This window comes from Musa acuminata, chromosome BXJ1-11 (assembly GCF_036884655.1).
Source record: "Musa acuminata AAA Group cultivar baxijiao chromosome BXJ1-11, Cavendish_Baxijiao_AAA, whole genome shotgun sequence".
NCBI classification, from domain to species: Eukaryota; Viridiplantae; Streptophyta; class Magnoliopsida; order Zingiberales; family Musaceae; genus Musa; species Musa acuminata.
The window spans coordinates 15984682-16010148 of NC_088337.1; positions in this window are offsets into that span (position 1 = coordinate 15984682).

Here is a 25467-nt window from a genome sequence, read left to right on the forward strand (position 1 = left end):
TTAATCCGCTGCACTAATTCACCCCCCCTCTTAGTGCCGCTCCGATCCTAACACCTACACCAAAGAGGTTAATAGGAGAAGAGCTTCGGGAGCGATATGCGAAGGGGTTATGTTGGTATTGTGATGAGCCGTGGAGTCGTGAGCATCGCTGTTGTAAAGGGAGATTTCTTATGATTGAACCAATAGAAGAAGAGGTCATTGAACATTCAGAAGAGAGCCTTGAATTTGAAGAAGAAGATGCAGAAGAAGAGCCATAACTGATCGAAGTTACGGTACATGCACTAGCCGGCTACTCAAACCCGCAAGTGATGAAAGTTGGAGGCCTTCTCAAACAACAACCGATCACTGTTCTCATCGACACGGACGGTACTAATAACTATCTAAACAGTAAGGTTGCTGTCCTGATGGCTTTACCTATCGAGAATTACAGCAGGTTTTACGTTAAGGTCGCCGATGGATGGATTTTGAAGTATGATCGTAGGCGCCCGCAAGTGAAACTGTTGCTGATCATGAGGCCTTACCAAGAGATAATTACATATTTCTTCCTTCTCCCTCTTGATGATCATGAGGCCATGCTCAAAATTAAATGGTTGATAATATTAGGTGATATTTCGTGGAATTTTATGCAACTAATTATGAAATTTTACAGTAAGAAGAAACAGGTGATACTGAATGAGAAACGTGGGGGCGACGTAACGATGATTTGCAAACAACAAATGAAGAAGGTTTTGCATAAAGCATGCAGCGGCCTTTTGGTACAACTTGAACTACAAACTAAGGGAGAGCCAATAGAATTTGAAGATCCAAACCTACTTCCTTTGCTTGCTGAATTTTCAGATATATTTGACGAATCGCACAACCTATCTCTTACCCGTCGGCATGATCATTATATAACGATTCATTCAGGTAAACCTCCAGCAAATACTCGGCCATATCAGTATCTACATCTCTAGAAGGATAAAATAGAAAGGATTGTAAAAGAGATGCTTTAAACAGGAGTTATTCGGCAAAGTTGCAACCTCTACTCTTCACCGGTGCTACTTGTATGCAAGAAAGACGGAACATGACGAATATGCATTGATTATCGAGCTCTCAATGGCAAAACCATCAAGGACAAATACCTTATTCCAATAGCAGATGAATTGCTAGATAAAAGGGAGCACAAATCTTTACAAAGCTGGACTTTCGTTCCGGGTATCATCAAATACGAGTGTGCGAAAAAGACATGCCGAAAACCACCTTTTGAACACACAACAACCACTACGAATTTTTGCTTTCTTCAACAAAAGGTGGAATATCTTGGGCATATCATATCAGAGGAAGGTGTGGCAGCGGACCCCTTCAAAATTAGAGCAATGCAAAATTGGCCGACCCCAAGAAACATAAAATTGCACATGACTTTCTAGGTTTAACAAGCTACTACCGTAAGTTCGTGAAAAACTATGGAAAGATCAATACACCACTTACTTTCTTACTAGAAAAAGATGTCTTCCAATGGTTGGACATAGCCTCCGCTGCCTTCGACAAACTTAAGGTAGTTATGACGACTACGCCGATGCTAACACTACAAGATTTCAACCGACCCTTCATTATTGAGGCCGACACATTTGGAGTCGGAATTGGAGTCATTCTCATGCAGGATGGTCGACCACTCGCATACACTAGCACGGAATTATCTCCCTCCCATCAAAATAAGTCAACATATGATAAGGAGATGCTTGCCATTGTGCGCGCAGCAACGAGGTGGAGACCCTACTTGATTGGTCGACGATTTCAAATTAAAACCGACCATAAACGCCTCAAGTACTTTTTGGAGTGAAAGATATCATCCCCTGAGCAGCAAAAATGGGTAACAAAACTTCTTGGATTTGATTATGAAATAACTTACAAAAAGGGGAAAGAGAATGTTCTTGCAGATGCGCTTTCGTAGCTACCCGAGCAAGTTGAAGTTCGGCCATTTCACTTCTGACCAGCGACTTCCTTGAGGATATTAAGATGGAATGGCAGGAAGATTCAGAGACTAGTAAGATTATAAAAAAATTGGAGGAAGCACCAAGCTCCGTGGCTCATTACAATTGGGACTCAAAAGAATTACACTATAAGGGACGCATTGTGCTTATGATAAATTCTACTTGCATCATCATGAGAAGATTTTGGAAAAAGTTATTCCATATGCAGGGTACTAAATTGAAAAGGAGTACGGCATATCACCCACAAATCAACGGCCAGACCAAAGTTGTAAATAGGTGCTTGGAGACAGCCCAAACCCACCCACCAAATTAGACTACCCAAGGAGAACTCCAGACCCAGCCAAGTGTCATTATTGATCGACGGATCGTGACTCGACGACGATGACCCATAATGAAGTGCTAATATAGTGGGCGAACCTACCAATAGAAGATGCCACTTGGGAGAACTATGATGACTTGAAGATCAAATTCCCAAAATTCATGAATCGTCAGCCTCGAAGACAAGGCTGATTTGAAGAGGGCGGGTTTGTTAGGACTCTAGCTAGGAGAGTCCTAATTGAGAGGGACATTCATGTAAAACCTACCTAGAGAAGAATAAGGAGTTGTAAAGGAATAGGAGTCTTCAGTAGGAGTCTTATTAGGAGTTGGTTAGAAGTAGGAGTCTTGAGTAAGAGTCATATTAGGAGTTAGGGTTTAGAAGCCCTATAAATAGTCATATATTTCTTTTTTTGGTAAGTAAAAGTAAATTGATTATGTGTAAAGTTTTTACAAATAGCTTTATCTATACAAGTCATAGACAAAGCCAAGTAACTCATAGAGTGCGAATGCGATAGTTATGAGTACACATGCTGTAGACTATAACTACCTATGGGTACATTATTTGGCATCATTCCCAAGATCTTTAGCTAATAGCAAAATTAAATTTGATAAAAATATCTTTTTCTCTTCGGGTGAAGTGCTCGGTTTTGAGATCATGCTCCATACAGGATCTTGAGTCTCTAATAATCTCTTTCAAGAGCTGAGCATTGTTTGTGTGTTGACATTCAAAGATTCTATTACATCTCTCCTTCCACATCCACCAAATAGCGCATCTGAAAGAGATGAATATTTTCTACAGCCTTTGAGCAGCAACTTGGAGAGAGGAACCCCTATAGAGTTCCAAGGAGGTCGATCCCCTAAAGAGATCAACCCCAAGTTTAGAATCTACAAGGGTTCTAACAGGATTGAATCTGAAAAATAGTAGAGATTGGAATAAAGTTTGTTTACAAAAGTAATTGTGGTTTATTTTGTAAAAAAAATATTCCTTATAGTCATAATGAGTTTCTGCTAAGTACCTATCCAAGGAGTCAATTTGGGAAGCTTTAGCAAAAATAAATCATTCTGCAACTTGGAAAAAATTTTGAAGGCAAGAAATAGGCTTATTGATAATATTTCCTATGCAATCTCTTTTGGGAACAGTACTAATATATGGTATGATCCCTAGCTGAATAGGAAAATTATATTTCAATTATATAGTGATAAATTATAAAACTATCTAAGAGCTGCTAAAGATTGGAAGGTTTCTGAATTCATTGTTAATGGCACCTGCTGTCTTCCGAATCCTACTTCCCTGAAATGTTATCACTTTGGCTGACTATTATAGCAAATCCAATTATGAACAACTCTTTAGATATGCTTATTTGGCTTCATTACAATGGTAAATTTAGTACTACATCTACATGAAAGCAAATCAGACAAAGGAACAATAAGTGGATCCCAAACAGTTGGACATGGGATAGACCAAGCTCACCGAGACATTCCTTATGCTCATGGCAGGCCCTTCTTACCAAACTACCTACAATAGATAAAATGAAGAGAACAAATATTTATCTTGTCAACCGATGCTCTCTTTATATGCAATAGGAAGAATGTGTTCACCATCTCAATTTTGCTTGTGACTGCACTAATTAGGAATGGAAGGAGATTTTGAAGAGATTCGAACTCAATAGGCTATCATTTTTTTTTTGGTAAGTAAAAGTAAATTGATTATGTGTAAAGTTTCTACAAATTGCTTTATCTATACAAGTCATAGACAAAGCTAAGTAACTCATAGAGTGTGAATGCGATAGTTATGACTACACATGCTGTAGACTATAACTCCTAATTATAGTCAACATAGAAAATATTTATCCAGATATATCAAAACTACCTGTGGGTATATAATTTGGTATCATTCCCAAGATCTTTAGCTAATAGCAAAATTAAATTTGATAAAAATATCTTTTTCTCTTTGGGTAAAGTGCTCCGTTTTGAGATCTTGCTCCATACAGGATCTTGAGTCTCTAATAATCTCTTTCAAGAGCTGAGCATTGTTTGTGTGTTGACATTCAAAGATTCTGTTACATCTCACCTTCCACATCCACCAAATAGCGCATCTGAAAGTAACCTTTGCCAGTTGTGTGAGAGGCCCTTTTCTTGAGAAATATTGCATGAGGTCGCCTAGTTCTTGGTGCAAGTTTGGTTGCGGCAGTCTATTGAGTTCAAATCGCTGGAGAATATCCTTCCATATCCATTTTGTATAATCACAAGCAAAATAGAGGTGGTCAACAGTTTCTTCTTGTTGCATACAAAGGGAGCATTGGTTAACATGATAGATACCTCTTCTTTTCATATTGTCTATTGTAGGTAGTTTATTGAGAAGGGCCTGCCATGTACATAAGGAATGTCTTTGTGATCCCGGTCGATCCCATGTCCAACTACTTGGGACCCACTTGTTATTTCTTTGCCTAATTTGATTCCATGCGGATGTGGCACTAAATTTGCTATTGTCATGAGTCCAAATAAGTATATCTGAAGAGTTGTTCCTGATTGGAATAGCTATAATAGTCAACCAAAGTGATAACATTTCGGGAGAAATAGGATTAGGGAGACACCAGGTACCGTTAGCAATGAACTCGGATACCTTCCAATCTTTGGGAGCCCCAAGATCTTTTCGTATTCTGTCGCCATATAATTGAAATATACTCTTCCCATTCACTCAAGGATTGTACCACATATTAGTACTAGTTCCAGAAGAGATTGCATAAGAAATGTGTTTGATTAGCCAATTTTTTTTTTTTTGTAAGTAAAAGTAATTGATTATGTGTAAAGTTTCTACAAATAGCTTTATCTATACAAGTCATAGACAAAGCCAAGTAACTCATAAAGAGCGAATGCGATAGTTATTACAACACATGCTGTAGACTATAACTCCCAATTATAGTCAACATAGAAAATATTTATCCAGTCATATCAAAACTACCTTTGGGTACATTATTTGGCATCATTCCCAAGATTTTTAGCTAATAGCAAAATTAAATTTGATAAAAATATCTTTTTCTCTTCGGTTAAAGTGCTCGGTTTTGAGATTATGCTCCATACAGGATCTTGAGTCTCTAATAATCTCTTTCAAGAGCTGAGAATTGTTTGTGTGTTGACATTCAAAAATTCTGTTATATCTCTCCTTCCATATCCACCAAATAGCGCATCTGAAAGTAACATTTACCAATTGTGTGAGAGGCCCTTTTCTTGAGAAAATTGCATGAGGTCGCCTAGTTCTTGGTGCAAGTTTGGTTGTGGCAGTCTATTGAGTTCAAATCGCTGGAGAATCTCCTTCCATATCCATTTTGTATAATCACAAGCAAAATAGAGGTGGTCAACAGTTTCTTCTTGTTGCAAACAAAGGGAGCATCGGTTAAAATGATAGATACCTCTTCTTTTCATATTGTCTATTATAGGTAGTTTATTGAGAAGGGCCTACCATGTACATAAGGAATGTCTTTGTGATCCCGGTCGATCTTATGTCCAACTGCTTGGGACCCACTTGTTATTTCTTTGCCTAATTTGATTCCATGCGGATGTGTGTTAGAACCCTTGCAGATTCTAAACTTGGGGTTGATCTCTTTAGGGGATCGACCTCCTTGGAAGTCTATAGGGGTTCCTCCCTCCAAGTTGCTGCTCAAAGGCTGCAGAAACGATTCATCTATTGCTTATGAAAAGAGAAGGAATACATGGCTATTTATAGGGCTTCTAAATCCTAACTCCTAATAGGACTCCTACATAAGACTCTTACTTCTAACCAACTCCTAGTATGACTCCTAGTCAAGACTCCTATTCCCTTACAACTCCTAATTCTTCTCTAAGAAAACACCTCCTACATGAATGCCCCTCTCAATTAGGACTCTCCTAGCTAGAGTCCTAACAGTTTTACACGAATGTCCCTCTCAATTAGGACTCTCCAAGATAGAGTCCTCACAGACCCGCCCTCTTCAAATCAGCCTTGTCCTCGAGGCTGATGATTCGTGAATTCTGGGAATTTGATCTTCAAGTCATCATAGTTCTGCCAAGTGGCATCTTCTATTGGTAGGTTCGCCCACTATGTTAGCACTTCATTAGTGGGTCATCGTCGTCGAGTCACGATCCGTCGATCAATAATGGCCTTTGGCTAGGTCTGGAGTTCTCTTTGGGTAGTCATATTTGGTGGGTGGCTTTGGGTTGTCTCCAAGCACCTATTTAAAACTTTTGTCTGGCCGTCGGTTTGTGGGTGATATGTCATACTCCTTTTCAATTTAGTACCCTACATATAGAATAACTTTGTTCAAAATCTGCTCGTGAAGATGCAAGTAGAATTTATCGTAAGCACAATGCGTCTCTTATAGTGTAATTCTTTTGAGTCTCAATTGTAATGAGCCATGGGGCTTGGTGCTTCCTTCAATTTTTTTATAATTTTACTAGTCTCTGAATTTCCCTGCCATTCCATCTTAATATCCTTAAGAAAGTCGCTGTTCGGAAGTGAAACGGTTGAAACTTCAACTTGCTTGGGTAGCTGCAAAAGCGCATCTGCAAGAACATTCTCTTTCCCCTTTTTGTAAGTTATTTCATAATCAAATCCAAGAAATTTTATTACCCTTTTTTGTTGCTCAGGGGATGATATTTTTCACTCCAAAAAGTACTTGAGGCTTTTATGGTCGGTTTTAATTTGAAATCGTCGGCCAATCAAGTAGGGTCTTCACCTCGTTGCTGCGCGCACAATGGCGAGCATCTCCTTATCATATGTTGACTTATTTTGATGGGAGGGAGATAATGCCTTCCTAGTGTATATGAGTGGTCGACCATCTTGCATGAGAATGGCTCCAATTCTGACTCCAGATGTGTCGGCCTCAATAATGAAGGGTCGGTTGAAATCTGGTAGTGTTAGCACCGGCGTCGTCGTCATGGCTGCCTTAAGTTTGTCGAAGGCAGAAGAGGCTCTGTCCGACCATTGGAAGACATCTTTTTTTAGTAAGGAAGTAAGTGGTGCACTGATCTCTCCATAGTTTTTCATGAACTTGCAGTAGTAGCCTGTTAAACCCAAAAAGCCATGTAGCAATTTTATGTTCCACCGGGTCAGCCAGTTTTGCATTGCTCCAATTTTGAAGGGGTCTACTGCCACACCTTCCTCTGATATGATATGCCCAAGATATTCCACCTTCTTATGAAGAAAGCAAAAATTCATAGTGGTTGTTGTGTGTTCAAAAGGTGGTTTTTGGTATGTCTTCTTCGCATACTCGTATTTGATGATACCCGGATCGAAGGTCCAGCTTTGTGAAGATTTGTGCTCCCTTAGCAACTCATCTACTACTGGAAAAGGGTATTTCTCCTTGATGGCTATGCCATTGAGAGCTCGGTAATCAACACATAATCGTCATATTTCATCCTTCTTTCGTATGAGGAGCACTAGTGAAGAGTAGGGGCTGCAACTTGGCCGAATAACTCTTGTTTTGAGCATCTCTTTTACAATCCTTTCTATTTCATCCTTTTGGAGATGTGGATATTGATATGGCTGAGCATTTGTTGGAGATTTGCTTGGAAGAATCATTATACAATGATCATGCCGACGGGTAAGAGGTAGGTTGCGCGGTTCGTCAAATATATCTGAAAATTCAGCAAGTAAAGGAAGTAGATTTGGATCTTCAAATTTTGTTGACTCTTAGTTTGTTGCTCAAGTTGTACCAAAAAGCCGCTGCATGCTTTATGCAAAACCTTCTCCATTTGTTGTGTGCAAATCGTCGTTACGTCACCCTCACGTTTCCCGTGCAGTATCACCTATTTCTCCTTACTATAAAATTTTATAATTAGTTGCATAAAATTCCAAGAAATATCACCTAATGTCATAAACCATTTAATTCTGAGTATGGCCTCATGATCATCAAGAGGGAGGAGGAAGAAATCTGCAATTATCTCTTGGTCCTGCAACAACAGTTTCACCTGCGGGCACCTATGATCACACTTCAAAATCCGTCCGTTGGCGACCTTAACGACAAACCTGTTGCAATTCTCAATAGGTAAGTTCATATAGACAGCAACCTTACTATTTAGGAAGTTATTAGTGCTGCCCGTGTCGATGAAAACAGTGATCGGTTGTTGTTTGAGAAGGCCTCCAACTTTCATCGTTTGTGGGATTGAGTAGCCAACTAGTGTATGTACCGTAACTTTGGTCGGTTGTGGCTCTTCTTCAGCATCTTCTTCTTCATGTTCAAGGCTCTCTTTTGGATATTCAATGACCTCTTCTTCTATCGGTTCAATCATAAGAAGTCCCCCTTTACTACAGCGATGCTCACGGCTCCACGGCTCATCACAATGCCAACATAACCCCTTCGCATATCGCTCCCGAAGCTCTTCTCTTGTTAACCTCTTTGGTGTAGGGACTTGGTCGAAAGTAGTCCTCCGAGCTTCATGGTTCAATTGCTCCTCTTGATGTCATGCGAAAGAGATGGCTGCCATAAGCGTACACTGTCACGCCCCACAAAATATCGACAATATTTAAAATTTCCATCACAACTAATCCAGGATCCAAACACACATTTGAGGTCACTAAGAAAACATTCAGATCAAAAATTTCACCTCTATAGTTTACAAATTCATAACCCTATGCAGTTCATAAACATCCCACACATCACTCGATAATACAAACAAACTGAACTTAACTCATCAAAATAATATCCACAACATAATTTCACAAGTGGGGAAGTCTATGCAGTCACCAAACCAACGATTACCATAACTTCGTATCATTACATGAATTTTACTTAACATTCCAAAATCCTAAACATGAGGGATCCTTTAACTTACACAAAATCCACAGGTTTAGATTCATCGTCAACATTTCATGAAATGAAGAGTGGCTTATACAACAAATATATATATGCTAACACAGATCTGCCCAAAATCTTCTAACTTTCCACTGCCTCAGCCCAGTCTTAACATTTAAGCAAGCGATACGCTATCCTGAAAAATTTATCAACAAACGGAGTGAGCATATAGAGCTCAGCAAGTGACTAACATATCCATATCAAAATAGGACAATTTCCAAAGAGATAAAGTTTCATAATACGAGGCAGAATATACGAATTCGTAGACATAATATCATTAGGTGCAGAATCACAATTGTCCTTTCAATCATACATATTTGGTTCATAACATACGGGGCATAGAGTAATTGGAGCATATTAGAAACGAATTAAACGTTTCGGAGCAAACAATAACAAATGAAACATATCGGAGCTTATCAATGGCATATGAAATGTTCCGGAGCATATCAATGGCGTATGGTGTTGAATCTCGGATTTTGATGATATAATCAATTGGTGGGTTAATTGATCTAATCCATATTATTGAGTTAAGTGTGTAGGATTAACTACGATAACCAGAAAACATAAAGCAAGGATACCGGAGTCGAGCTCGATGGACGTTTAAGAGACCGAAGAATCATCGGAGATGCTGCCGGAACCAACCGAGAACAAATCGGGAACGTGTCGGAAGTTCGCCAAAGAAATCGTCGGAGGCTCGCGGAGATCACCGAGAAGGCTCGGCTACTCGTTAAAGTCATCACAAAGATTGGGAGCTTGCAGGGAGTCCGTCGGAAGAAGTTCGTCGGAAAGCTCGCCGGAAAAAGACTCGACGTTCGTGGTTAAAAAACTTGCTTAGGATGTTTTTTTTATGTTATGTAGTTCACCTGTAATTAGGATTAGGATTAAGAGATAATCCTATATCCTGGTTAGGGGCCAACTGGGCCCAAAGTCAGATTTGGTTTGGGCTAAAATTAAGCCAAACCAATGAATCGGAGAGCCAGGCGGTGGCACCGCCTGGCTGGGCGGTGACACCTCCTTGGCTGGGCGGTTGCACCGTCCAGCACCCGAGCGCTGGGCGGTGGCACCGCTTGGCTGGGCGGTGGCACCTCCAGCACTGGGAACCCTAAGAGAATTCAAATTTTGGAGCCCAAATTTGAATCCTCTTGAGGCCTATAAATACCCCTCAAATCTCAACTGAGATAACAACTTTTGAGAAGCATTTTGATTGAGAGAAAAGTCTTAGAAAGTCTTAGCAAGTCTTGTTTTCAATTTGCTAGAGAGTTCTCCTCCTTCTTTCTTATTGAAAATTTGTAAGAGGTTGAACTGCTTGTAAAAGGTTGTAAGAGGGGTGTTTACCTTTCCATTTCAAGAGATTTGCTAGTGGAAGGTGGTAGCCTCATCGAAGAGGGGCATCGCAAGTGGAGTAGGTCATTTGACCGAACCACTCTAAAAATCGGTGTAATCTCTGGTTTGCATTTTATTATTGTCATTTACATTACTGTAAATCTTCTTACTGCTTTAGTTCCTTATTACCCTTGCTGCGCAACTTTAAGAATACGCTTTCACGTTAAACTTTTCAAGTTCCGTTCTTTTCGTACGAAAGATTTTGTTAAAATCGAAGTTTTAATCCGCTGCATTAATTCACCCCCCCCCCCCCGCTTAGTGCCGCTCTGATCCAAACTTATGGAACATTTCGAAGCATATCAACAATGAATGAAACATTTCGGAGCTTATCAATGGCATATGAAATGTTCCGGAGCATATCAATGGCGTATGGAACATTTCGAAGCATATCAACAATGAATGAAACATTTCGGAGCTTATCAATATCACATACCAAACAGAAGCTCGAACGTCGTCTTTGACGTTGCATTCATATCATTCTTATCCAAAGCATGTACAAAAACACATAACCAAAGTTTTGGATATCATATCAAACATACAGAGGGTGTAGTGGGACCTAAAACAGAACGTGATACATCCATTTCTGAATGACCACCAGACAGAAGTCTCCCACGTCTGGGAGCTCCATCCACCCACGTTTAGGTGAAGTCAGAAGGGGCCGGCAGAGCAACGCAGGCTCTAAGTACATACCCTTTACCATTTCTGGCAAAGGTCCAGACAGTCCCACAATCACTAGAGCACAAAAGGACAGTTTAACAATAAGTAGCATATATTGGAAGCACACTCGGAATAACAAAAACATACGTGTGCCTTTTCGAGACAATACGATGCAAGGAACAAAGCTCTCACAAATGTATTCAGATTTTAAATGAAATGAAAGCCATAGTATATAGGGATTCCAAGCAATCATATTTGGCTCAATTCAAATAAGAAGAATAGATGAATTCAATATCTAAAGGAACGAAACAGAATACGCGAAACCGACCAAAGCTCGATTTCTGACAGAATTCCAATGGCACATAGAACAAATATTTCAAATTATCAATTATGCTCCAATACCCATAAGAAAACTACTGTCGAAAGATATATCAATCTGTTTTCTGTCGAAACAAGTTTCGTACGAATCAGGGTTTCTCACAAGGAGTTACCTTTGATTTGGTAACACAAGGTCATGGACACAATCATTGTTTTGCAGAATACATAGGGTCGGATTCAACAGATTATAGGGTAGGCATTTGAATTCCAAAATTTTCAATATATATGTCAAAAGAAAGGTCTGCAAGTCTATTTTCGGACGAAGTCAGTTTGGTACAAATCAGAATTTTCAACAGAGAGTTATAGGCATTTTAGTATCGAAAGGTCAGAAATCTTGATCCCTGTTTTGCAGCATCTATAGGCTCATTTGAAATAGATGATTGGGTAAGTATTCGGTGTCCAAAATCTACAAAATCAGTGTCAAAAGAATGTTATAAGAGTCTAATTTCAAACAAAATAGTTCCTGTCTGAATTCACATTTTGTACTAAAAATTATAGCTGAAACAGTGTATAGGGGTCAGTTTACCGAAAAAATTTCAGAATCCATGGTTCTATGTCCAAAGAGAGACATATCAGTTTCTAGATAGAAATCCTTCAGTTTATTTTGAAACAACATAAAAACAGAGACTAATTTTCTGTAGATTGGGGTTAGAAACACTTGCCTTTGGGAATTTTGACCCTAAGTGAAAGGATTTGGGCAAGAACCCTTAAAGCCCCAATTTTTTTCTTCTTCTTCTTCTCCTTCTTCTTCTTCTTCTTTCTTTCTTTCCCTGATCATCCACGCAGCTGCCTTCTCGGCTTCCTTAAGAACGAAGGCAGAGAGGCTTAAGCGGTGGAATTTGTCAATTTGTGCGTTTTGCAGTTTAGTCCTTGTTTTTATCATATTCACGATTAGGTCCTTAGGGTTTACATATAGGTCCTCAGATTCTTTCTTTTTTTTTTAACAGATCTCCCAAATTTTAACAATAATTTACCTCTGATTCATACTATATTTCTTTTGTCAATTTAAAATAGATGCTTACATTATCACCAGAAATTTATACGAAAATTCGGAAATGAGGGATGTTACACTCTCCCCCCCTTAAAAGAAAAATTTAGTCCTCTGAATTTATCGTACCTCTATCGATGAAAAGACGGGGGTACACCTTTTTCATTTCCTCCTCTAGCTCCCATGTTGTCTCCTCTCCAGAATGATGTCTCCAAATTACTTGAACCAGTGGGATGACCCGATTCCTTAGGACTTTTTCTTTCTTATCAACAATCTGAATAGGCTCTTCCACATAAGATAAATCTTTATCGATCTCCACCAGCTCATACTTAATGATTTGAGAAGGGTCATATATATACTTCCTAATCATCGAGACATGAAATATATCATGGACATGGCACAATGCTGGTGGCAAGGCAATCTTGTAAGCGACAGAACCAACCCTCTCAAGAACCTCAAAAGGTCCAATAAATCTTGGGCTTAATTTTCCTTTCTTCCCAAACCTTATAATGCCTTTGGAAGGGGAGACCTTTAAGAATACAAAATCTCCGATTTCAAACTCAATATCTCGTCTTCTATTGTCGGCATAACTCTTTTGACGACTCTAAGCAGTTTTTAACATTTTCCTTATTACTTGAATTTTCTCGGTAGTTTCTTGTACCTTGTCCGGTGCTAACAGTTTTCTGTCACCAACTTCCTCCCAACATATAGGTGTTATGCACTTTCGCCCATATAAAGCTTCATAAGGAGCCATCTGAATATTTTAATGATAACTATTATTATAAGTGAACTCAACAAGTGAAATATCTTTATCCCATTCACCTTTCCAATCCATAACATAGGCTCTAAGTAAATCCTCAAGTGTTTGAATTGTTCTTTCTGACTGACCATCAATTTGAGGATGATATGCAGTACTAAACTTGACTTTAGTGCCCATAGATTCCTGTAATCTTCTCCAGAATCTAGAGAGGAATCTGGAGTCTCTATCAGAGATGATCTCCTTTGGAATACCATGAAGTCTTACTATTTCATTAATATATAAATCTGTAAGTCTATCAAGCGAATAAGTCATATTAATCGGTAGGAAGTGTGCAGATTTTGTTAACCTATCGATGATAACCCAAATAGCATCATGCTTTCTAGAGGTTCTGGGTAGTCCTGAAACAAAATCCATAGTAATACATTCCCATTTCCATTCAGGAATATCTAAAGGTTGCAACAACCCTCCAGGTCTTTGGTGTTCTACTTTGATTTGCTGACAAGTGAAACATTTTGAAACATACATTGCAATTTCCTTCTTCAAGCCTTCCCACCAATAATGACTTTGAAGATCTCTATACATCTTAGTGCTCCCAGGATGTATGGTGTACTTCGAAGTATGACTTTCCTTTAGGATTTGATTCTTGATATCCGGTTCATTTGGTACACATACTCTCTCCCCAAATCTCAAAAGGCCATCCTTTGAAACTTGAAATTGTGGCTTCAATTCCTTTTCTACTTCATTCCTCAAGTAGATTAAATATGGATCTCGTAATTGTCCTTCCTTAATTTGTTGACTAAGATCAGATTGCGCTTGAATGGAGGCCATCAATATCATCGAGTCTTGCTCTTTCCTCAAAGCTTTCAAATCAAAATTTTCTTCTAATAACTTCCATTGCTTCACGACTAGACTAGCCATAAAACTTGTAGATTTCCTATTAAGTGCATCAGCTACAACATTGGCTTTGCCCGGGTAATAACTGATGGCACAATCATAATCCTTCAGAAGTTCTATCCATCTTCGTTGCCTCATGTTTAACTCTTTCTAAGTGAAAATATATTTTAAACTCTTGTAATCAGTAAAGATTTCAAACTTTCGACCATACAAATAATGTCTCCAAATCTTTAGAGCAAAAGTAATTGCTGCCAATTCCAAATCATGAGTTGGATAATTCAATTCATAACCCTTAAGTTGCTTAGAAGCATACGCAATTACTCTCCCTTCCTGCATCCAAACACATCCTAGGCCCTTGAAGCATCAGTATAAACTACAAACTCATCACTACCCCTTGGAACAGTGAGAATAGGGGCACTAGTCAATCTTCTTTTTAACTCTTGAAAACTTTGCTCACAATCATCACCCCATACAAATTTCATATTCTTCTTAGTGAGTTTGGTGAGAGGTTGAGCAATTCGAGAAAATCCCTCCACAAATCTCTTGTAATAACCTTCCATGCCCAAGAAGCTTCTAACTTCCGTTACATTTGTTTGTGCTTCCCATTCAACTACAGCTTCTATTTTCCTTGGATCAACAGATATACCCTTCCCTGAAATCACATGGCCTAAGAAAGCAACTTCATTCAACCAAAATTCACATTTGCTGAACTTTGCATACAACTTCTTTTCTCTTAGTATGGACAATACATTTCTCAAGTGTTCCTCATGCTCTTGATTACTCCTTGAATACACCAATATGTCATCAATAAATATAATTACATAAATATCCAAGAGCGGTCGAAATATCCTATTCATTAGTTCCATAAAAGCTGCAGGGGCATTTGTCAAACCAAATGGCATCACCAAGAATTCATAATGACCATATCGAGTTCTGAAAGCTGTTTTTGAAATATCCTCCTCCTTGATCTTCAACTAATAGTAACCTGACCTCAGGTCAATCTTAGAGAATACTTGTGCACCCTGCAGTTGATCAAACAAATCATCAATTCTAGGTATGGGATACTTGTTTTTGATGGTCACCTGATTCAATTGTCTATAATCAATACAAAGCCTCAATGTTCCATCCTTCATTTTCACTAATAGTACCGGAGCACCCCATGGGGATACACTAGGTCGTATGAAACCCTTATCTAATATTTCTTGTATTTGCTTCTTTAATTCCTTTAGCTCGAGTGGTGCCATTCTGTAGGAAGGCTTAGATATTGGGGTTGTACTGGGGACCAGATTAATAGCAAATTCAACCTCTTTATCTAGAGGTAAACCAGGCAAGTCATCTAGGAATACATCAGGGAATTCTTTGACCACTGAAATTTCATCTAGGTGGGTTTCCTGATTTGAATGCTCCTTTACACACACCATATAACAAAAACAACCTTTCTGCATAAGACGATAAGCTTGAAGTGCTGATATCAAGCCAGGAGGTAAATCATGCCTAATGCCCTCAAAGAAAAATATAGGCTGATCTGGTATGCAGAAAGTAATTATTTTCTTGTAACAATCAATACTAGCGTGATGAGAAGATAACCAATCCATGCCAAGTATAATATCAAAACCCTGGATCTCTAGGAGAATCAAATCAGAAAAGAGTTCGTGGTCTCCAATAGAGATCAAACAAGATGGGTAAACCAAGTTTGTTGCCAATGAATCTCCAACAGCAGTTGTTACATATAACATATAATCCAGGGGTTTAGGTAGAATATGCAAGTGACAAGCAAAGTATTGTGAAACAAACGATAAGTTAGAGCCGGGATCAAACAAAACTTTTGCATTTCTTTTAGAAACATGAAGAATACCTTCCACCACTGATTTAGAAGCTTTAGAATCTTATTCAGTGATAGCGTACACTCTAGCATGGGCTGAGGGTCTAGGAGACAGTGGCTCTTTCTTCTTCCTCAAAGGGAAATCTTTTATTTGATGATCCGACTTTCCACAACCAAAACATGCTCCAGTCACCCGAAAACACTGACTTGTTTCCTGATTTAATCCACATTTTGCACATGACTGAGTCCTCCACAATGGTTTCCATTTCTCAAATCCAGATGTCTTAAACCTCTTGTTACTAGCTTCATATTCATTTTCTCTCCTGCTTTTGCTAGTAAATTTGTCCTTTTTGTTCTTGCCAATGATTTCTTGAATTTCATCCACGTCTCGTTCAATTTTCAAAGCTCTTTCTACCGTATCTGCATATGTTTGTAGTTTTAAAGCTGACATTCGGCTTCTTATTGCTGGCCGTAATCCCCTTTCAAACCTTCTTGCTTTTCTAGATTCATCATCAGTCATATGTGTGGCAAACCTGGAGAGCTCAGTGAATTTAGATTCATACTTTGTAACCGTTATACTTCCCTGGATAAGATTCAAGAACTCCAATTCTTTTTGCTGTCTCATACAATCTGAAAAATATTTATCATTAAACTTTTCTTGGAATAACTTCCAAGTCATTGGCTCATGTTTGATTTCAGACATCCTCTTAATAATTCTCCACCAGTGTTCAGCTTCTCCTTCCAGCATAAAGGTGGCAAGAAAAACCTTTCGATCATCAGGGTAATTTAATGCATCAAATATTTTCTCTATCTGCATCATCCATCGTTCTGCCACCATTGGATCAGACTCACTACTAAAACTGGGAGGACTAAGCTTTTTAAACTGTTCAATTCCCAACCCCGTCTGGTTTGATGTTCCTGTTCCATCATTTCTTCCTTGTAGGACAGGTTGTTGTTGTTGTTGCATCACTTGTGCCATAGTCTCTAAAGTCCGCATGATACCACTCAAATGATCAGCAGTAGATGCAATAGGAGAACCAGATGATCTCGTCATCCTTGCTTCCTAAAACATCAAAAGAACATTTTCTTTGATCAATCTCTAAATAATAGTCAATAAACCATAAAAAAAAAATAATATTCTTAGTGATTCTCAAATCATGCTCTGATACCACCTCTGTCACGCCCCTCAAAATATCGACAATATTTAAAATTTTCATCACAACTAATCCAGGATCCAAACACACATTTGAGGTCACTAAGAAAACATTCAGATCAAAAATTTCACCTCTATAGTTTACAAATTCATAACCCTATGCAGTTCATAAACATCCCACACATCACTCGATAATACAAACAAACTGAACTTAACTCATCAAAATAATATCCACAACATAATTTCACAAGTAGGGAAGTCTATGCAGTCACCAAACCAACGATTACCATAACTTCGTATCATTACATGAATTTTACTTTACATTCCAAAATCCTAAACATGAGTGATCCTTTAACTTACACAAAATCCACAGGTTTAGATTCATCGTCAACATTTCATGAAATGCAGAGTGGCTTATACAGCAAATACATATATGCTAACACAGATCTGCCCAAAATCTTCTAACTTTCCACTGCCTCAGCCCAGTCTTAACATTTAAGCAAGCGATACGCCATCCTGAAAAATTTATCAACAAACGGGGTGAGCATATAGAGCTCAGCAAGTGACTAACATATCCATACCAAAATAGGACAATTTCCAAAGAGATAAAGTTTCATAATACGAGGCAGAATATACGAATTTGTAAACATAATATCATTAGGTGCAGAATCACAATTGTCCTTTCAATCATACATATTTGGTTCATAACATACGGGGCATAGAGTAATTGGAGCATATCAGAAACGAATGAAACGTTTTGGAGCAAAACAATAACAAATGAAACATATCGGAGCTTATCAATGGCATATGAAATGTTCCGGAGCATATCAATGGCGTATGGAACATTTCGAAGCATATCAACAATGAATGAAACATTTCGGAGCTTATCAATATCACATACTAAACAAAAGCTCGAACGTCGTCTTTGACGTTGCATTCATATCATTCTTATCCAAAGCATGTACAAAAACACATAACCAAAGTTTTGGATATCATATCAAACATACAGAGGGTGTAGTGGGACCTAAAATAGAACGTGATACATCCATTTCTGAATGACCACCAGACAGAAGTCTCCCACGTCTGGGAGCTCCATCCACCCACGTCTAGGTGAAGTTAGAAGGGGCCGGCAGAGCAACGCAGGCTCTAAGCACATACCCTTTACTATTTCTGGCAAAGGTCCAGATAGTCCCACAATCACCAGAGCACAAAAGGACAGTTTAACAATAAGTAGCATATATTGGAAGCACACTCGGAACAACAAAAACATACGTGTGCCTTTTCGAGACAATACGATGCAAGGAACAAAGCTCTCACAAATGTATTCAGATTTTAAATGAAATGAAAGCCATAGTATATAGGGATTCCAAGCAATCATATTTGGCTCAATTCAAATAAGAAGAATAGATGAATTCAATATCTAAAGGAACGAAACAGAATACGCGAAATCGACCAAAGCTCGATTTCTGACAGAATTCCAATGGCACATAGAACAAATATTTCAGATAATCAATTATGCTCCAATACCCATAAGAAAACTACTGTCGAAAGATATATCAATCAGTTTTCTGTCGAAACAAGTTTTGTACGAATCAGGGTTTCCCACAAGGAGTTACCTTTGATTTGGTAACACAAGGTCAAGGACACAATCACTGTTTTGCAGAATACATAGGGTCGGATTCAACAGATAATAGGGTAGGCATTTGAATTCCAAAATTTTCAATATTTATGTCAAAAGAAAGGTCTGCAAGTCTAGTTTCGGACGAAGTTAGTTTGGTACAAACCAGAATTTTCAACAGAGAGTTATAGGCATTTTAGTATCGAAAGGTCAGAAATCTTGATCCCTGTTTTGCAGCATCTATAGGCTCATTTGAAACAGATGATTGGGTAAGTATTCGGTGTCCAAAATCTATAAAATTAGTGTCAAAAGATAGTTATAAGAGTCTAATTTCAAAAAAAAAAGTTCCTGCCTGAATTCACATTTTGTACTAAAAATTATAGCTGAAATAGTGTATAGGGGTCAGTTTACCGAAAAAATTTCAGAATCCATGGTTCTATGTCCAAAGAGAGACATATCAGTTTCTAGATAGAAATCCTTCAGTTTATTTTGAAACAACATAAAAACAGAGACTAATTTTCTGTAGGATGGGGTTAGAAACACTTGCCTTTGGGAATTTTGACCCTAAGTGAAAGGATTTGGGCAAGAACCCTTAAAGCCCCAATTTTTTTTTTCTTCTTCTTCTTCTTCTTCTCCTTCTTCTTCTTCTTCTTTGTTTCTTTCCCTGATCATCCACGCAGCCGCCTTCTCTGCTTCCTTAAGAACGAAGGCAGAGAGGCTTAAGCTATGGAATTTGTCATTTTGTGCGTTTTGCAATTTAGTCCTTGTTTTTATCATATTCACGATTAGGTCCTTAGGGTTTACATATAGGTCCTCAGATTCTTTCTTTTTTTTTTTTTTTTTTTTTTTAACAGATCTCCCAAATTTTAACAATAATTTACCTATGATTCATACTCTATTTCTTTTGTCAATTTAAAATAGATGCTTACATTATCACCAGAAATTTATACGAATTTTCGGAAATGAGGGATGTTACACTCTCCGCCCCTTAAAAGAAAAATTTAGTCCTCTGAATTTATCGTACCTCTATCGATGAAAAGACGGGGGTACACCTTTTTCATTTCCTCCTCTAGCTCCCATGTTGTCTCCTCTCCAGAATGATGTCTCCAAATTACTTGAACCAGTGGGATGAACCGATTCCTTAGGACTTTTTCTTTCTTATCAACGATCTGAATAGGCTCTTCCACATAAGATAAATCTTTATCGATCTCCACCAGCTCATACTTAATGATGTGAGAAGGGTCATATATATACTTCCTAATCATCGAGACATGAAATATATCATGGACATGGCACAATGCTGGTGGCATGGCAATCCTGTAAGCGACAGAACCAACCCTCTCAAGAACCTCAAAAGATCCAATAAATCTTGGGCTTAATTTTCCTTTCTTCCCAAACCTTATAATGCCTTTGGAAGGGGAGACCTTTAAGAATACAAAATCTCCGATTTCAAACTCAATATTTCGTCTTTTATTGTCGGCATAACTCTTTTGACGACTCTGAGCAGTTTTTAACCTTTTCCTTATTACTTGAATTTTCTCGGTAGTTTCTTGTACCCTGTCCAGTGCTAACAGCTTCCTGTCACCAACTTCCTCCCAACATATAGGTGTTATGCACTTTCGCCCATATAAAGCTTCATAAGGAGCCATCTGAATACTTGAATGATAACTATTATTATAAGTGAACTCAACAAGTGAAATATCTTTATCCCATTCACCTTTCCAATCCATAACATAGGCTCTAAGTAAATCCTCAAGTGTTTGAATTGTTCTTTCTGACTGACCATCAGTCTGAGGATGATATGCAGTACTAAACTTGACTTTAGTGCCCATAGATTCCTATAATCTTCTCCAGAATCTAGAGAGGAATCTGGAGTCTCTATCAGAGATGATCTCCTTTGGAATACCATGAAGTCTTACTATTTCATTAACATATAAATCTGCAAGTCTATCAAGCGAATAAGTCATATTAATCGGTAGGAAGTGTGTAGATTTTGTTAACCTATCGATGATAACCCAAATGGCATCATGCTTTCTAGAGGTTCTGGGTAGTCTTGAAACAAAATCCATAGTAATACATTCCCATTTCCATTCAGGAATATCTAAAGGTTGCAACAACCCTCCAAGTCTTTGGTGTTCTACTTTGATTTGCTGACATGTCAAACATTTTGAAACATACATTGCAATTTCCTTCTTCATGCCTTCCCACCAATAATGACTTTGAAGATCTCTATACTTCTTAGTGCTCCCAGGATGTATGGTGTACTTCGAAGTATGACTTTCCTTTAGGATTTGATTCTTGATATCCGGTTTATTTGGTACACATACTTTCGCCCCAAATCTCAATAGGCCATCCTTTGAAACTTGAAATTGTGGTTTCAATTCCTTTTCTACTTCATTCCTCAAGTAGATTAAATATGGATCTCGTAATTGTCCTTCCTTAATTTGTTGAATAAGATCAGATTGCGCTTGAATGGAGGCCATCAATATCATCGAGTCTTGCTCTTTCCTCAAAGCTTTCAAATCAAAATTTTCTTCTAATAACTTCCATTGCTTCACGACTAGACTAGCCATAAAACTTGTTGATTTCCTACTAAGTGCATCAGCTACAACATTGGCTTTGCCCGGGTGATAACGGATGGCACAATCATAATCCTTCAGAAGTTCTATCCATCTTCGTTGCCTCATGTTTAACTCTTTCTGAGTGAAAATATATTTTAAACTCTTGTGATCAGTAAAGATTTCAAACTGTCGACCATACAAATAATGTCTCCAAATCTTTAGAGCAAAAATAATTGCTGCCAATTCCAAATCATGAGTTGGATAATTCAATTCATAACCCTTAAGTTGCCTAGAAGTATACGCAATTACTCTCCCTTCCTGCATCAAAACACATCCTAGGCCCTTTCTTGAGGCATCAGTATAAACTACAAACTCATCACTACCACTTGGAATAGTGAGAATAGGGGCACTAGTCAATCTTCTTTTTAACTCTTGAAAACTTTGCTCACAATCATCACCCCATACAAATTTCATATTCTTCTTAATGAGTTTGGTGAGAGGTTGAGCAATTCGAGAAAATCCCTCCAAAAATCTCCTGTAATAACCTGCCATGCCCAAGAAGCTTCTAACTTCCGTTACATTTGTTGGTGCTTCCCATTCAACTACAACTTTTATTTTCCTTGGATCAACAGATATACCCTTCCCTGAAATCACATGGCCTAAGAAAGCAACTTCATTCAACCAAAATTCACATTTGCTGAACTTTGCATACAACTTCTTTTCTCTTACTATGGACAATACATTTCTCAAGTGTTCCTCATGCTCTTGATTACTCCTTGAATACACCAATATGTCATCAATAAATATAATTACACAGATATCCAAGAGCGGTCGAAATATCCTATTCATTAGTTCCATAAAAGCTGCAGGGGCTTTTGTCAAACCAAATGGCATCACCAAGAATTCATAATGACCATATCGAGTTCTGAAAGCTGTTTTTGAAATATCCTCCTCCTTGATCTTCAACTAATAGTAACCTGACCTCAGGTCAATCTTAGAGAATACTTGTGCACCCTGTAGTTGATCAAACAAATCATCAATTCTAGGTGTGGGATACTTGTTTTTGATGGTCACTTGATTCAACTATCTATAATAAATACAAAGCCTCAATGTTCCATCCTTCTTCTTCACTAATAGTACCGGAGCACCCCATGGGGATACACTGGGTCGTATGAAACCCTTATCTAATAATTCGTGTATTTGCTTCTTTAATTCCTCTAGCTCGAGTGGTGCCATTCTGTAGGAAGGCTTAGATATTGGGGTTGTACTGGGGACCAGATTAATAGCAAATTCACCCTCTCTATCTAGAGGTAAACCAGGCAAGTCATCTGGGAATACATCAGGGAATTCTTTGACCACTGAAATTTCATCTAGGTGGGTTACCTGATTTGAATGCTCCTTTACACACACCATATAACAAAAACAACCTTTCTGCATAAGACGATAAGCTTGAAGTGCTGATATCAAGCCAGGAGGCAAATCATGCCTAATGCCCTCAAAGAAAAATATAGGCTGATCTGGTATGCAGAAAGTAATTATTTTCTTGTAACAATCAATACTAGCGTGATGAGAAGATAACCAATTCATGCCAAGTATAATATCAAAACCCTGGATCTCTAGGAGAATCAAATCAGCAAAGAGTTCGTGGTCTCCAATAGAGATCAAACAAGATGTGTAAACCAAGTTTGTTGCCAATGAATCTCCAACAGCAGTTGTTACATATAACATATAATCCAGGGGTTTAGGTAGAATATGCAAGTAACAAGCAAAGTATTGTGAAACAAACGATAAGTTGAAGCCGGGATCAAACAAAACTTTTGCATTTCTTTTAGAAACATGAAGAATACCTTCCACCACTGATTTAGAAGCTTTAGAATCTTATTCAGTGATAGCGTACACTCTAGCATGGGCTGAGGGTCTAGGAGACTGTGGCTCTTTCTTCTTCCTCAAAGGGCAATCTTTTATTTGATGATCCAACTTTCCACAACCAAAACATGCTCCCGTCACCCGAAAACACTGACTTGTTCCATGATTTAATCCACATTTTGCACATGACTGAGTCCTCCACAATGGTTTCCATTTCACAAATCCAGATGTCTTAAACCTCTTGTTACTAGCTTCATATTCATTTTCTCTCCTGCTTTTGCTTGTAAATTTGTCCTTTTTGTTCTTGCCAATGATTTCATGAATTTCCTCCACGTCTCGTTCAATTTTCAAAGCTCATTCTTCCGTATCTGCATATGTTTGTAGTTTTAAAGCTGACATTCGGCTTCCTATTGCTGGCCGTAATCCCCTTTCAAACCTTCTTGCTTTTCTAGATTCATTATCAGTCATATGTGTGGCAAACCTGGAGAGCTCAGTGAATTTAGATTCATACTTTGTAACCGTCATACTTCCCTGGATAAGATTCAAGAACTCCAATTCTTTTTGCTCTCTCATACAATCTGGAAAATATTTATCATTAAACTTTTCTTGGAATAACTTCCAAGTCATTGGCTCATGTTTGATTTCAGACATCCTCTTAATCATTCTCCACCAGTGTTCAGCTTCTCCTTCCAGCATAAAGGTGGCAAGAAAAACCTTTCGATCATCAGGGTAATTTAAGGCATCAAATATTTTCTCTATTTGCATCATCCATCGTTCTGCCACCATTGGATCAGACTCACCACTAAAACTGGGAGGACTAAGCTTCTTAAACTGTTCAATTCCCAACCCCGTCTGGTTTGATGTTCCTGTTCCATCATTTCTTCCTTGTAGGACAGGTTGTTGTTGTTGTTGCATCACTTGTGCCATAGTCTCCAAAGTCCGCATGATACCACTCAATTGATCAGCAGTAGATGCAACAGGAGAACCAGATGATCTCGTCATCCTTGCTTCCTAAAACATCAAAAGAACATTTTCTTTAATCAATCTCTAAATAATAGTCAATAAACCTCAAAAAAAAAAAAATATTCTTAGTGATTCTCAAATCATGCTCTGATACCACCTCTGTCACGCCCCTCAAAATATCGACAATATTTAAAATTTTCATCACAACTAATCCAGGATCCAAACACACATTTGAGGTCACTAAGAAAACATTCAGATCAAAAATTTCACCTCTATAGTTTACAAATTCATAACCCTATGCAGTTCATAAACATCCCACACATCACTCGATAATACAAACAAACTGAACTTAACTCATCAAAATAATATCCACAACATAATTTCACAAGTGGGGAAGTCTATGCAGTCACCAAACCAACGATTACCATAAGTTCGTATCATTACATGAATTTTACTTAACATTCCAAAATCCTAAACATGAGGGATCCTTTAACTTACACAAAATCCACTGGTTTAGATTCATCGTCAACATTTCATGAAATGCAAAGTGGCTTATACAACAAATACATATATGCTAACACAGATCTGCCCAAAATCTTCTAACTTTCCACTACCTCTGTCCAGTCTTACCATTTAAGTAAGCGATACGCTATCCTGAAAAATTTATCAACAAACGGGGTGAGCATATAGAGCTCAGCAAGTGACTAACATATCCATAACAAAATAGGACAATTTCCAAAGAGATAAAGTTTCATAATACGAGGCAGAAAATATGAATTCGTAAACATAATATCATTAGGTGCAGAATCACAATTGTCCTTTCAATCATACATATTTGGTTCATAACATACGGGGCATAGAGTAATTGGAGCATATCAGAAACGAATGAAACGTTTTGGAGCAAAACAATAACAAATGAAACATATCGGAGCTTATCAATGGCATATGAAATGTTCCGGAGTATATCAATGGCGTATGGAACATTTCGAAGCATATCAAAAATGAATGAAACATTTCGGAGCTTATCAATATCACATACCAAACCGAAGCTCAAACGTCGTCTTTGACGTTGCATTCATATCATTCTTATCCAAAGCATGGACAAAAACACATAACCAAAGCTCTGGATATCATATCAAACATACAGAGGGTGTAGTGGGACCTCAAACAGAACGTGATACATCCATTTCTGAATGACCACCAGACAGAAGTCTCTCACGTTTGGGAGCTCCATCCACCCACATATAGGTGAAGTCAGAAGGGGCCGGCAGAGCAACGCAGGCTCGAAGCACATACCCTTTACCAT